Source organism: Lissotriton vulgaris, chromosome 1_1, assembly GCF_964263255.1.
Source record: "Lissotriton vulgaris chromosome 1_1, aLisVul1.2, whole genome shotgun sequence".
Taxonomy (NCBI): Eukaryota; Metazoa; Chordata; class Amphibia; order Caudata; family Salamandridae; genus Lissotriton; species Lissotriton vulgaris.
Window position 1 is genome coordinate 1,031,144,499 of NC_141685.1, and position 16,703 is coordinate 1,031,161,201.

The following is a 16,703-nucleotide window of genomic DNA, read 5'->3' on the forward strand; positions in this document are numbered from 1 at the left end:
GCAGGCTGCCGCCGGTGCGGGAAAAACGTACCGCGAGGTAGAGCCAAAGCGAATGAAATAAATCTGTGAAAAAAGAGGAGAAATTGAGCTAGGGCAACCAACACCGGTTAAGAAATAAATAACCTGGTGCTCTGCTTGATGAGCTTACCAGCAGGAAAGGTGCCCTTGTGCAACGATCTGTGGGGGGGGAAAGGAGATTACAGAAATAATGAGGGCGAGTACTAAATGCAGGTGTCATGATCCTCGGGCATGACGCGGGATCTATGATGTTACAACGCGTTGTTTTACAACGCATGCTGTAACATCGCAACTTTTACAACGCAGCTTCCATTACATCGGATGCCATTACAACGCAGGATATTACATAGCAGATGCTATTACAACGCATACCATTACATCGTAAGTATAGGTAAGTATAACTTTTTAAAAAAAATGTAATTAAGTTAATATAATTAATTTTATTTTACTAATATAATTAAATTAATTTTAAAAATGTAATTAATATAATTTATTTAAATAAGTTTAATTTAATTTAAAATAGGAATTAATGTAATTTAATTAATTTAATATAATTTTAATAATTTGATTTAATAAATTTTATAATAGTAATTATTTAAATTTAATTAATTTAATTTAATTAATATAATTGAATTATTCTTAAAATTGTAATTAATTTGATTTAATAAATTTAATAATTAAAAATAATTTAATTAATTTAATTTAATTAAAGTCGTACTTTAAAAAAAATAAACCCTAAAAATACCCCTGTACCCCAAAACCCAAACCCAGCCCTAAACCCTAAAAATACCCCTGTACCCCAAAACCCAAACCCAGCCCTAAAACCTAAAAACACCCCTGTACCCCAAAACCTAAGCCCTGCCCTAAAACCTAAAAACACCCCTGTACCCCAAAACCCAAACCCTGCCCTAAAACCTAAAAACACCACTGTACCCCAAAACCCAAACCCTGCCCTAAAACCTAAAAACACCCCTGTACCCCAACACCCAAACCCTGCCCTAAAACCTAAAAACACCCCTGTTCCCCAAAACCCAAACCCTGCCCTAAAACCTTAAAACACCCCTGTACCCCAAAACCCAAACCCTGCCCTAAAACCTAAAAACACCCCTGTACCCCAAAACCCAAACCCTGCCCTAAAACCTAAAAACACCCCTGTACCCCAAAACCCAAACCCTGCCATAAAACCTAAAAACACCCCAGTACCCCAAAACCCAAACCCTGCCCTAAAACCTAAAAACACCCCTGTACCCCAAAACCCAAACCCTGCCCTAAAACCTAAAAACACCCCTGTACCCCAAAACCCAAACCCTGCCCTAAAACCTAAAAACACCCCAGTACCCCAAAACCCAAACCCTGCCCTAAAACCTAAAAACACCCCTGTACCCCAAAACCCAAACCCTGCCCTAAAACCTAAAAACACCCCTGTACCCCAAAACCCAAACCCTGCCCTAAAACCTAAAAACACCCATGTACCCCAAAATTACTTAAATTAATATATTTAATTTATAATATTTAAAAACATAAATAAATATTTTTATTTATAATTAATAATAATTAAATAAATTATATAATATTAAATAAAATTAAAAAAAATTATATACTTACCAATACTTACGATGTAATGGTATGCGTTGTAATACCATCTCCTATGTAATGCCATGCGTTGTAATGGCATCCGATGTAATGTATCCTGCGTTGTAATAGCTGCGTTGTAACAGCATTACGACGTAAAAGTTGCGTTGTAAGTGTTACATACCATGACCGCGCATCTGCAGGCACTTACCGAATAGTAGAAAATGTTGGTCCGCAATGGGGGTCCTTGCCTAGCGTGAGGAGTCTTCACGAATCGCATTCGGCAGAGTGTAACCACAATAAGGAAAACGTTTCTGGTCACGTGAACGCGTATGTCCAATGGGAGCCCGGCAAAAAGTGTCAGCCATTTTAGGTTGGGCGCGTAATGTTTCAAGTTAGAAACAGACGAAGGATACATTGGGTGCCTCCGGCGGCCCTCTTGAGTGTACTGGGGGCAAGGGGTCCGCAATATTAATTAAGGCATGCACCGGGGAGAGCTTAGAAGCTCGAAAAATGAAAAAAAGTGAAATTCAAAGTGCCGCAGTGCACAATCACACAGTGACATATTTACAATAAGCCAAACAATATTTAAGCAATGTCATACTGAAGTGACAATTGTGGTTACAATAAAACGATTTAGAGTGAACCCAATAAAGTGACAATTGTAGTAAAAAAAAAAATTTTGGGTTAGAGTGAGCCAGTCAGAGTCTTGTACTGTTATGCAAAAAGTCAGAAGTTATCCAGTTACAACAAAGGTCATATAAGAGTTCCATTAACCCGGACAACGCTGGGGTCTAGATCAAGGAGGTCCAGTCCTAAGTGCAGTTCAGACCAGTGTGCAGGCTCTGGGTAAGAGTTCCATTAAGCAGGACAGCGCTGGGGTCTAGATCAAGGAGGTCCAGTCCTCCGTGCGGTTCAGACCAGTGTGCAGGCTCTGGGTCTTGAGTATCCAACGTAGTTCCTCCTTGTTCAGGAGCTGCTGTAAATTTCCTCCACGGCTAGGGAGTTTAATCAAAGAAATGATGGTCCACTTAAAGTCCATTTCAGTGTGTGACAGTTCCGTGAAGTGATGCACAAGAGGAGCATTGGAAGTCCTTCAGCGTATTCTTCTCCTGTGTTGGCACATTCTTGTGCGTGCTTTCTGGGTTGTCTGCCCTATATTAATCATAGAACATGGACAAACAATAGCATAGATGGCATTTGTACTATTACAGTTAGAAAATTCTCTGTGGGCATACTTGATATCATTGTGCGTGAATTCCTTGCCTTCTATAGTGCTGTCACACATGGAGTAGTTGCCGCATTTCACATGCCCAGTGAGTCTTGAGAGACCACAGAGCATGTCAATTGTAGCCATTTGATCAGGGGCAGGTAATGCTGCGCGCACCAAGTGGTCTCTGAAATTCTTGGATTTCTTGAAGGCAAACATAGGTTTGTCTAGTTGGAGTTGGCCTGCATTCAACACTGGCCAGTGTTTTTTGATGCTCTTAGTGAGTGAATTAGATGCTGGCGAAAAAGTGGTAACACAGACCAGCCGGTTCTGTGCTTTTTTAGGTTTGGGTTCTAGCAACACTTCCCTGGGGCAAAACCACGCTCTTTTAAGTGAGGTTCTTATGAGTCTACGTGGATAACCTCTGGCGCTGAGTTTGGCGCTGAGTGATTGTGCTTCCTTGAAATAATCATCTTTAAGGTAGCAATTTCTTCTCAACCTTAAAAATTGTGAGTAAGGGAGGGAATCACGGAGCGCTCTGGGATGGTTGCTCTTGTAACTTAACAAAGTGTTGCGCTCCGTGGGCTTCCTGTAGAGGCTGGTGATTAATAGGCCCTCTTTATCCTGTGTGTTAAGGTCTAGAAAGGGAATGCTAGAATGACTTGTGGTTAGGGTGTAAGTGAGACCACTACAATTGCTATTAAGCCAATGTAGAAATTGGGGTAACAGGTCATCAGAATCGTTCCAGATCATAAAAATATCGTCAATATACCGCTTCCATAGGGCTATGCCACTATGGAAGGGATTTGACGGGGCCAAAATACGTCCGCATTCAAGACTGTCCATTAAGCATGGGCGGAAAATCTGTTACGCTCGCGGATTTTACGGATTTTCGGGAAATTCGCAATCCGCGAGATTCGCGGATTTCCCGCAAAATCCGCTAAATTCGCACGCAGCGGATTTTTTTCTGGGTGATACAATTTTTGCGGCGCGCGGCGTTCACTTACCGTCATTCAGCGTTTGTCGAGTTGTTTTTCTCGATATTTTGCGAGTGCTGCGCCATTTTGGATCTTGCTGCGGGATCCCGCGAGAATTTGGCGAGCGCGATTACGTAATCGCGGCTTGCCAACTTGCACAGCGAGAGTTTGTCAACGCGAGTACGGCGTGATCACGTATCGCGGGATTTCGCAATTGCGAGCTTGGAGATGCGGCGAGCAGCAACAATCTCGCACTCGCGAAAATATAAAATTTGCAATTCTGCATAAGAAATCCACCAGCAAGCAGCATAAACCTTCTGGAAATGATTATTTTTATCTGAATGACTCCTCAGGTTGGCATTTGCCTGCACTTTTTTTGCGGGGAGTCCATTTTGGGGAGGGGGGGTGGGAGGAAGGAAGTGCCCCACTGTCTTCAACTTCCTGTTCCTGTCCAGCAGGCTCCTCCCAGTGCTTTGTCCATCTCCTGGTCACTTTTCATTTGGATCTGGAGCTGGAAGGATTACTTTTTGTGGATGCTGCTGGATATTTGGATTTGAGGCCTTTTTGACTTTCTTTGGATCACTTTTGGATTAGAAATTTCACAAGTAAGTTTGTTTGGGGCATTACAGTTGCTGCAACTACAATTTTGGAATTTTCAATTTTTGGGCTGTTTTGGGGCCTTTTGCCCAGGGGTACTCAGTGGTGGGTGGACTGAGTCTTTCTGTGGGGTGTCATGAATTTAAACATCATGGAGGGCATGGATGGAATGGGATTGTGCTGATTTTTCAGTGATTTTCGTTTTTTGGGGCTGTACTTGTGGCCTTTTCACCAGGGGTATTGAGTCTTGCATGGGCCTAGTCTTTCTGTGGGGTGTCTTGAACTTAAACATCATGGAGGGCATGGATGGAATGGGATTGTGCTGATTTTTCTGTGTTTTTCGTTTTTTGGGGCTGTACTTGTGGCCTTTTCACCAGGGGTATTGAGTCTTGCATGGGCCTAGTCTTTCCGTGGGGTGTCTTGAACTTAAACATCATGGAGGGCATGGATGGAATGGGATTGTGCTGATTTTTCTGTGTTTTTCGATTTTTGGGGGTGTTCATGGAGACAGGCCATGTGGGTGGGGGCCATTTTGAGTGCTGCTACAGGCCCTGGCCATGTGCTGAGAGGCAAGTGACCATTTTGAATGCAGGCAGTGTTGTTAGGCCTGCAACCATGTTGCCTACTTTTCAACCTTTATGCCCAGGGGTAGTGAGTCTTGCATGGGCCTAGTCTTTCTTTGGGGTGTCTTGAACTTAAACATCATGGAGGGCATGGATGGAATGGGATTGTGCTGATTTTTCAGTGATTTTCGTTTTTTGGGGCTGTACTTGTGGCCTTTTCACCAGGGGTATTGAGTCTTGCATGGGCCTAGTCTTTCTGTGGGGTGTCTTGAATGTAAGCATTATGGAGGGCATGGGATTGTGCTGATTTTTTTCTATTTTTTTTGGGGTGTATAACTGAACTGATGTTCCTCTGTCTTCCATTGCTTTTAGGTGCACAAGACTCAAAAGAACCACCAGTGCCAGGAAGAAGTCCTGCAGCGGTGTGTGTGCAGCATAACGTCACGCGACGTCACGTCTGGCCTCAGACAACTCTGCAACTCGTGCAACTGCGGCCTGCTGTTCTGACCTGCTCTGAAGAAGATGGCCCCACAAAAAGGTCTCCGTAGCTCCTCTAGCAAGAAAGTTGCTAGTAAGGAGCAGAAGAAGCAAGTTACCAAGGAGGCTGGTGTGCCGGCCGCCGCGTTTTTTGGGGAGTAAAAAAGAAAGTACGCCTGCAGCTGCAGCGGGATCTGCTGGGGACCAAGCTGGGAGCAGCACCCCTGCTCCATTGGGCTCAGTGCCTCCACCACCACGCCAACTTAAGTCAAAGCCCTTGAGTGCTTCAGAGGCAGTCAGTGTACTTCTTCAATCACCATCGACCAGTGATGTTGGCTCATCGCAAGAAAGTAGCAGCAATGTCCCTGAATCAACACAGGTTGTTGTAACTCATCTGACAAGTGTTGAACAACCACAGCCGCAACAACAACATGTGCAAGTACAAGCCCAAGTACATGTGGAAGGAGAGGCAGCGCAAGGAGATGCGCAAGCAGAGGTGCATGGAGGGTCACAAGTGCCCACAATGGTTGTTCCTCCCGAAGTAGGGGCACATCAGGAAATTGACAATCAGACCGAGGTATCATTTGAGGAAGCCACTCCTCCTGATGATCATTCATTGTCTTCCGCATCCCTAGCAAGGAAAAGATCAAGGGGGGTGTCTACATCTTCTTCAAGCCCACCTCCTTCTGATGATACGGATCCCAATTGGGAACCAGCACCACTGCCATCTGAGAGTGAGGCACACCATGATCTGACAAAGATACCTAAGCGTAAAAGGAAGGTCGTCGAAAAACTCATAGCTATGGAGTGTGATGAGGCTCAACAAGAAGTGACGCATACTGCTGCTGATGAAGCCCCTCACGACGACGAGCCAGTCATCATAATGGTCACTGCAGCCCCAGCGGGCATGCAGCAAAGAGACATTTTGACCTTATCCCGAGAAGCTGCTGAGCGTGATGATGATGTCGACGAGGAGTCAATGGAAACACAACAATCATTGTATTTGGAGTTAACTAGTACACCAACACCTACCGCTTCCATATTTCTTCCTCGCAAGAAGGGACCTCCATCCACCTCGACCTCAATTAGTGGTGGTGAAAGTGTAAAACGTACTGAAGTTCGGCAATCCACATCCTCCACTTCATCTGGCATTAGCAGCAGGACCACCACCACCAGTATCGCCGCCTCCTCCGGCCCCCAAAGACATTTCAAGTCTCCAGTTTGGGACTTCTTTAGTGTTTGCCCAAAAAAGGAAAACGTAGCCATTTGTAGCATTTGTAAGCTTCGAGTTAGTCGTGGTAAGTTTGGTACCAACTATGGTACCGGAGGCCAGAGAGGTCATCTTAAGAGAACGCACGCTGTCCAATGGCTTGCGCACCTAGATGCGGTCAAGGAAGCCCGAACACTTCACTTACACCTAGTACCCCTGTCAGCAGCATACCCCATGTGAGCCACACTAAGAGTGTGGGAGAGAGTGAGACATCAATGCGAAAAAGTTCATCAGCGAGCGTAACTGGGTCGAAGATATCATCATCATCCCGTAAATCCTTGGTCCAGGGCAACATTAAAAAGATGTTGTTTACAGAAGCGCAATATGAACGCAACCACCCACTGACGCGTCTGTATAACACTAAGCTGGCTAAAATGCTAGCTCTGGACCTTCTCCCTTTTTCTTTTGTAGAAGGGGTTGGTTTTCTAGAATTAGTGGCAGCGCTCTGCCCTAAATGGAAGGTTCCTAGCCGGTTCTATTTTGCCCGAGTTGCGGTTCCAGCACTACATGAAGATGTTCTAAAGGTGATTGGGGCAGCTTTGCAGAAGAGTGCTGTTCACACTATACATCTGACAACAGACATGTGGACCAGTGGCGCAGGCGCTGATTACATGTGCATCACTGCACACTGGGTCTCTTTTTCAGGGGCTAAAGCAAAGCTAAACGCAGGTGTTGACCCGGACATTGTTTTTAAAGCTGCTCGGAAACATGCAACACTAGCCATGTTTGGTTTGGAGAAATGTCACACAGCAGAAAACATTTTGGATGTCTTTAACACAAAGGTCCTTAACTGGCTGTCCCCAAAAAAACGCCAGGTTGGTTATGTTTCCACGGACAATGGCGCCAATATAGTTAAGGCCATGAAGCTGGGTGACTATTTCAGAGTGCCGTGTTTGGCGCACTGTATAAACCTGGTTGTCCAAAAATTCTTGGGTAATAAAGACAGTGCAGCGTACAGAGTATTGGACACCTGCCGAAAAATGTGCAACCATTTCAGCCATTCTTTTAAGGCCCGGAAGCAGCTGAGGAGCCTGCTATATCAACGTCAAATGCCAGTGAAAGCACTCATCCAGGAGGTGGTAACACGTTGGAACTCAACCTTCTACATGCTTGAGCGTCTGTATGAGCAGTAAACGGTACTCAATCACTATTTCTTAACACAGGGTACAGCTCAGAAGGAGGACCTGAGGATGGGTGCGGCGCAATGGAACATAGTTAACAGCCTGACAAGCATGCTTCGTCCTTTTGAGTTTTTCACGCGTGCAGTCAGCAAGGAGGACTGTAATTTGGGAAAAGCTATCCCATTTTTGTACATGCTGGAGCACCAACTGAAGGAGGTGTGTTCTGTGTTTGAAAAAGATGAAAAAAACCAAGACTCTTTTGTTCTGGCTGAGAAATTATTAGAGCACCTAAAAGGTGATGAACGTCTTAAAATGATCCACTCAGACCAGCATTACATTTGTGCTACTATTCTGGATCCACGCTACAAAAAGGCGCTGGCAGGCCAAGCATTCTTTCCTTTTGCTGATGAAGATGTTACAAGTTACAAACGGTGGATAGCCTCCTCAGTCAAGAGGTTTGAAAGAGAACGGCAGCAAATTGAAGGAGAAGGCAGTATATCAGCATCAGCAGGCCATCCCCAGTCACAACAATCCTCTTCTGCACCTGTGGCTGCGGCACAAGTGACCTCTCAGCCGTTAAAGAGACCGGCAACCAGATCATCTGCACCACCAGACGCAACAGTAACATTGGAGGCTGAAGAGGATTGGCTAGCTCGGCTTGGGTTTGGTTCTCAAAAGGTCACAGCAACAGCTAAGCAAAGAGAAGGAACCTTGGAGGAGAACCTTGATTCGATGGTCAAGGACTATCTGAATGACTCAACAGAGGTGTATGTTAATGCTGACCCATTGGCGTATTGGCATGGGAAAAAAGAATTGTGGCCACAGCTCACCAACCTGGCTTTAAACTACTTGTCTTGCCCACTCGCAAGCGTGTCTTCTGAACGTGTTTTCAGTGCTGCTGGTGGCATTGTAACTTCCAAACGGAGCCGCCTCTCGCCCAAAAATGTGGAGAGGTTAACAATGATCAAGATGAATCAGCACCTCATACCACCAGATTTCAGAGTACGAGAAAGCGCGCCGGATGAAGACGAGGTGGCCAGCAACATAGATGAGGGAATTTCTACTCTGTCAGGTGACACTGAGCTCACCCTGCCTGAATTCGCAGAGTATGATGACGAAGCCTTATTCTCATTCCTGGACCGTGATACCGAGCCCTGAAAATGAGACAACGAATCAATAACTTTCTTTTTCGTCCTTATTCACTTTTATTCCTGTGTGTCTGTCTTTCTTTGTTGTGCACAGTTAATATAATTCAAACTTTAATCAGATAATCACAAAAACAAGCCCATCAGCAGAACTGTCTTCACTTGTTTGCTAATTGATTTGAAGGTGCCGCAGTCTGCATTCCTCAGGTTCACAAGTTCAGAAGAACATGCTCCTCTATCCTCCTCCTCCAGACTCCTATTTCCATCAAAGCAGAGGGCTCGTTTACGCCCAATGAAGAAAGACTCAGCACTTGTGGGGGTGTTGTTCTACCTCTTTGCAGGTGAGTTGACGGCTCTGGGGCCATTGCTGGGAAGCTCTAAAAGTGGTTTGGACCAAATCCGAGGCGCACATTTTTTAGTGCTTTTGCTGACTTGCTTGCCTTTGAGGTGCTCTTAGGGGGGGTTCCGTCTGTTTGTGGGTGAGTTTCGGGGTCTGTCAGCACTGCTGGGACACTCTAATCTTGATTGCATTTGCTTTTCAGGAAACCCGTGGTGGCAAACCCGACTTATGGCCTAGCTACGCAGCGCGTTTGGACCGAAGGCTGAGAAATATTGTAAGTAGGAGATGTTGCTTTTGGCCTGTTTGGGGGTGTTATGCTTTTTGGCGGGTGGGTTGGCGGGTCTTGGGCCATTCCTGGGAAGGTCTAATACCGGGTCGAAGTGGTTGGGACAAAATCCAGGCCGATTTTTTTTGTTGCTATTTCTGACATTTTGCTCAATGTAGCGTTTTCGGGGGCCGGTTTGGGGGGCTTCCTGGTGTTTGTGGGTGGGTTTCGGGGTCTGGGAGCACTGCTGGCTATGGATACTTTACTTTGCAAGAGGTTTGAAGCAAATCCATGGTGGCAGAGGGGAGTTAGGGCCTAGCTGCAGAGCGCGCGCGGAGTGATTTGGGAAATTTGGGAAAAAATGACTAAGTCCCCATTTTTGTACTTTTGCTCTTTGGCTGTTTGGGGTCTTCTACTCATTTTCTCTTGGGTTGACGGCTCTGGGGCCATTGTTGGGAAGCTCTAATACCGGATAAAAGTGGTTTGGACCAAATCCGAGGCGCAATTTTTTTAGTGTTTTTGCTGACTTGCTTGCCTTTGAGGTGCTCTTAGGGGGGGTTCCGTCTGTTTGTGGGTGAGTTTCGGGGTCTGTCAGCACTGCTGGGACACTCTAATCTTGATTGCATTTGCTTTTCAGGAAACCCGTGGTGGCAAACCCGACTTATGGCCTAGCTACGCAGCGCGTTTGGACTGAAGGCCGAGAAATATTGTAAGTAGGAGATGTTGCTTTTGGCCTGTTTGGGGGTGTTATGCTCTTTGGCGGGTGGGTTGGCGGGTCTTGGGCCATTCCTGGGAAGGTCTAATACCGGGTAGAAGTGGTTGGGACAAAATCCAGGCCGATTTTTTTTTTGCTATTTCTGACATTTTGCTCAATGTAGCGTTTTCGGGGGCCGGTTTGGGGGGCTTCCTGGTGTTTGTGGGTGGGTTTCGGGGTCTGGGAGCACTGCTGGCTATGGATACTTTACTTTGCAAGAGGTTTGAAGCAAATCCATGGTGGCAGAGGGGAGCTAGGGCCTAGCTGCAGAGCGCGCGCAGAGTGATTTGGGAAATTTGGGAAAAATTGACTAAGTCCCCATTTTTGTACTTTTGCTCTTTGGCTGTTTGGGGGTCTTCTACTCGTTTTCTCTTGGGTTGACGGCTCTGGGGCCATTGTTGGGAAGCTCTAATACCGGATAAAAGTGGTTTGGACAAAATCCGAGGCGCAAATTTTTAAGTGTTTTTGCTGACTTGCTTGCCTTTGAGGTGCTCTTAGGGGGGGTTCCGTCTGTTTGTGGGTGAGTTTCGGGGTCTGTCAGCACTGCTGGGACACTCGAATCTTGATTGCATTTGCTTTTCAGGAAACCCGGTGGCAAACCCGACTTATGGCCTAGCTACACAGCGCGTTTGGACCGAAGGCCGAGAAATATTGTAAGTAGGAGATGTTGCTTTTGGCCTGTTTGGGGGTGTTATGCTTTTTGGCGGGTGGGTTGGCGGGTCTTGGGCCATTCCTGGGAAGGTCTAATACCGGGTGGAAGTGGTTGGGACAAATCCACGCCGAAAAGCCTTTTGGCACTTTTTGTAACTTAGGGTTCGTTAGCCCTAGCAGCAGGATTGCATGTGTTTCGGGGTGTTCTACATTTTTGCAACTGAGTTCTGGGGTCTTAGAGCACTCGTGAGAATGTGTAATTTTGGTTGCAAGTCATTTGAAGAAAATCCTGGGTAGGAAAGGGGGGATTTGGCATAGTTAAAGAAAGCCTTTGCCACTATTCTTAACTTAGGGTTCGTTAGGGTTAGCAGTATTTCTATTGCATGTGTTTGGGTGGGGGGGTTTTCGAGTCTTGGAGCGATGCTGGCTATGGATACTTTTGCTTGGTTGCTTGCAATTGGTTTGAATGCAATCCACGGTGGGTAAGGGGGTATTTGGGCATACTTTTACTTTCAAAGTACGTTTTGTCACCAGTTTTCTGCTAGGCCTCGTTTTTTCCGATTTGATTGGGGGTCTTCTACATTTTTGCGACTGGCTTTAGTAAGGGTCTGGGTGGGAGCACTGCTGGGAAGATCTAATTTTGTTCTAAAACACAGTTTACAGTACACCTAGCTTGAGGGGAAAGATCCGCTACATTAATTTGCCCATACTTATTTATCCTTCAAAAGGTGACTCAGACAGAGTTCGCACTGTCAAAAATATTGTACTGTCTACTAGGAAAATCAAAGTGTGAGTTTTTGCACTCCACAGCCTACATACCTTATATTTATTTATCAGTGGTGTTGTAATATTATATCACTTCCTGTTTTTCGTTGAATAATTACAGGCCGGGTTTCAGTCTGTGCAATGGGGAAAAAAAGGATGGAGTTAGGCTTCACATTAGCGAGCCGCAATTCAGCATCCGCCAGGCAGGCAGTGGACAGGGTGTCTTCTGGTCACCAACATTGATGGACGAAGCGTCAGATGGAATGGAGGAGTGCCGCTAATAAGAGGATTTTTTTTCTGCATGCAACTTACTTACCAAATTCAACAGGACAATACAACAACATACAGATACAGTATCCATTGTGTTTTTCTATGACTGTGACTGCATTTCTTGGATCTCTCTCTGCTTCTAAATTGATCCCTTAACACATCACTTAGTCCACTCCACTATAACATCTGCACCACACATAGTCATTTGTAAGTGCTCCTACGTAATTCGCAAGTCGCAGCACGCCCCAGCCCGTAGAGGACTGGGATGGCCCCAATGATGAAGCATGTCACCAAGGGGCAACCCTGGTGAGTGAGGGGACACCTAGAAAAAGAGCAATTTCTCCTTTTCTATCTACTACACCTTCCAGACCAACCCCATTGAGTGTTGTGAATGGAATTATAGTGACCAGCAAGGCTCTCAGGTATCTGCAACAGAGACCTTATCTTGAATATAGTTATCAATAATTCCACACACGCCCTGTACTGTCGCATTCTTTCTTCCACAGTTGTCGAAAGTACTACTTACTTTTCACTGACATGCATGCACTAGTGCATGCACTTTCAAAGATTGATGGATAGGTTTGTACCCAAAGATTTGTTTATGTTCAATTGTTTGTCCATGCTGTGCTTTTTTTACAGGGTGTCTTCTGGTGGTGACCAACATCGATGGACGAAGCGTCAGCTGCAATGGAGGAGTGCCGCTAATAAGAGGATTTTTTTGCTGCATGCAACTTACTTACCAAATTCAACAGGACAACTACAACAACATACAGATACAGTATCCATTGTGTTTTTCTAGGACTGTGACTGCATTTCTTGGATCTCTCTCTGCTTCTAAATTGATCCTTTAACACATCACTTAGTCCACTCCACTATCACATCTGCACCACACATAGTCATTTGTAAGTGCTCCTACGTAATTCGCAAGTCGCAGCACGCCCCAGCCCGTAGAGGACTGGGATGGCCCCAATGATGAAGCATGTCACCAAGGGGCAACCCTGGTGAGTGAGGGGACACCTAGAAAAAGAGCAATTTCTCCTTTTCTATCTACTACACCTTCCAGACCAACCCCATTGAGTGTTGTGCATGGATTTATAGTGACCAGCAAGGCTCTCAGGTATCTGGCAACAGAGACCTTATCTTGAATATAGTTATCAATATTTCCACACACGCCCTGTACTGTCGCATTCTTTCTTCCACAGTTGTCGAAAGTACTACTGACTTTTCACTGACATGCATGCAGTAGTGCATGCACTTTCAAAGATTGATGGATAGGTTTGTACCCAAAGATTTGTTTATGTTCACAATTGTTTGTCCATGCTGTGCTTTTTTTTCTTGTCTCACAAAACCTTTCCCAAAAACCCCCGTACCCATCCATTTTTCAAACCCTAACCCTCTTCCCCCGGGCTGTGTGGTTTTGATTGATGTGTGACTAAATTACAGCAATAAATCCACACACTTGCTGGGGAGGATAAGGTGATACCAACAGGCTGGTGAAGAAATCTGAGGATATATTCTTACTCTGCTTGACAAAGACCCATGGCTAATGTCAAAGAACTTCAACCGAATTAGTAGTTATACTTTACCATTTGTTAGGCTACAATGTGGCACTGTTCTAGTGTACTGTCACCTGCTATATTCTCTATTGTACAGTTGTATTGCTCAGGAGGACAAACCAGATTTCATTTCCTTTTTTTTCATAGGCATGCAACTGCCACTGTGTCACACCACTAGTACCACCGCTATGAGGAAATTTTATCCGCCCAGGATTGCCAACCTTATTCGCTGTTTCCCGTGGAGCCAGCCCTGGGCCTAGCCCTACTTGCAAACAGAAATTACAGGTAAGATAGGCGTTTGGTTGGAGGTAGTATAATGGAGTATTAGGAGAGACGAGAGATTGACGGTAGTACTACTAAAGTCCTAGGACTATTCAGGAAAACAAACTTACTGTTAAACCCCCACCCACCAGACTCAAAAGCTGTAAAAAACAGGTATGGTCAGATAAAGTTTCAAAAATTATATTTTTATAGCCCTAACAAAATAATCTCCCGCAAGACCCTCCCTAACCCCAACGATTGTCCTTCAAAAGTCCCCAAAAAACCCAACTCCCAATTCCCACCCCCCAAAAGTCTCTAAAAAAGGGGCAAGGGACACTATGGCAGGGTGCTGTTGCCTTTAGCAGCCAGGGCATCATGCTCCTTGCGGAGGGTGGCAAGTTCGAAGCGGAGGCCCTCTACCAAGTTCTTATAGTTCAGGACCTCCTGCTCCAGGTAGGACAGTCTGAGGAATAAGCGGCGCCGGTGTGCCTTGCAAATCCTGTGGGGGGCAGCTTCTGTCTTTGCTGCTCGGCGTTGGCGTTGGGCTTTGGTAGCCCGGCTCCGTACCGCTGGAGCACTGCGCTGGCTGGCAGCCCGCACGGAGGAGGATGCAGCTGTCCCCGTGGACGTTGGTGTTGTACCAGACTGCGTCTCCTCCTCCTCCAGGGCCACCAGCCGCCAATATTCAGCGACAGTGGCATCCAGCCTCCGTTGCCAGGCCATTCGAGCCAGCTCCTTCCTCCTTGATGGTGTCTTGGATTTGGAAGGAGCAACTACATGAAGAAAGAAAGACATAGTCTGTAACCAATGCTCCTTAAGATTAACACAAAATGATTGAGCAGAAAGTTGTCACAGTACAAGTAGCAAATTGAAAGCACAGTACATAACTATTGAGGACAGTATCTATGTAACCTCCGACTTCTTCATCTTTGCTCTAACATTAGTGGGAGTTTAAGGGACAAATTCTACAAGCACTATGGACTTCCATTACAGTCGACTATGACAGTACACCAGTCTTATTCTTCTTCTTCTCTCTTGTTTAGGAAAATTGGTACGTTATCTTATGCAAGCCGGCATAATGCCAGCGCAGTGAATTTGCACCCGAGAAAAACAGACGCACACCATGGTGAGTGAGACAGACTTGCGTTACTGTACCGGTCCAATACATGCAGGTGGTGAAGCTCTTACTTTTCTATTACGGGTGGCACTGAGAATACTCTGTTAAAAGGGCTACTGCTTAATTAATTTAGCTTTCACCCTACAGTGCAAATGAGTATTAGAAAAGGAAAATAAAGAAGCTAAATAATCTGATTATCTATCACTTCACATGGGATGTATTTGATGACATATGGGATGACTTTAGGTGCTTTGCTTATTATGGAGTGAACAGTGATACCCCCACACATGAATGACGTACTACTACTAAACTAAAGTTATTAAGAGAGGTAGGGAGTGTCCACCGTAATAACTGGATATATGCTGTGCTTGCAGTTGCAATACAAACTACTGCTACTATTCATGGTAGTATTTGGACACAATTACAACTTCTTTTCCTTGCCTTTCCTACACTGGAACGGACGTGCGGGTGCAGTGTTACATGCTCTTCAAAGTAACACTTAGTTCATCCAGTGACCGTCTACTCTCTCTAGATACACATATGCTATCTAAGAGTCAGATAGTACCATGAATGATCCAGGCATCCATCCATTCAAAGTATATGCACACATACAGTTTCTGTTTCACCCACCCAGGCTGTTCTCCTTACACCCATCCTTGCTTCATCATTCACCCAGCCATGCACCATACCATATTCTTTCCTTCCCAGCCACCTCGGGGACCAAGCAAACACATATCATTCTTCTTTGCCAGTCATCATTACATTTCTCGTCCTTCCACACTTACTTACACCCTTCTTTTGCTTTTCGTTCAGCCCTTCCATCAAGTTCACCTCAGATCTGATTGGGATTCTTCTCGCCAAAAACTTCACAGCTAAGTCGAAGTACATTTAGAGGAGCCTACTACCTGGTTTATTTATAATACACCCGTGCAGAAAGCACACTCTGCAGTCTTCAATCTCAAATGAGTAAGGAATGTATAGCTTACCTCTGCCCGCCACCACCGTGTCATCCCCCACAGATTTGCTCGGCACTTGCACCGCCTCCTCCCAAGAGTTGTCCTCCTCGTCCAATGCCACCACCACCTCGACGCTGGCCCCGCCTCCAGATGTTCCACCTACAAAGTACATTTAATAATGTTAGAATACACCACTCACTACTATATAATATTTGGTCTAGGAGGAAGAAAGAAATGTGAAAAAAACTGTATACAATTTAATAATTTGTGACTGTCTACTGTAAAGTAAAAATGTCCCTTTTTCCATGGAAGGCTGTTGTCTTGCTGCACTTTTTGGCACAACTGATGAATGCTTGCTTTTTATTTTTAACACGCACCACTTTTTCTCCTAACAGACAGAAGCTTGACTTCTAAGAACACGAGCAGGATCAAGTTCAAACCAGGTGAGAGCTCGGCTCGACCACAAGAAATGTGTCCAATTAATCGTCAGCACTAAGCACTTTTCCATTTCCAGTTAAACGTTTACTTTTATGACAAACTTGATTTCAATAAATGTGTTTACTTTTAATAAAGCTTTTAAACTCAAATAGACTCTGTGGTTTTTGGTCCTCCAGACTAGAGTGGATGAGCTAAAGGTTTTGGAATTTTTGCAAGCATAAGTCCGTGCCTCTGCCATCGGTGACTTTGGGAGCTAAATGACTCTGCCACACTATCTAGTCAGTAAGGAGATTGGGGGTTCAACTACAAAGTCTGTTATCACTGAGGTATGTGGAAAGTCTAACAGCACCTATTATAATTGATAAGCTAAGCAATGCATT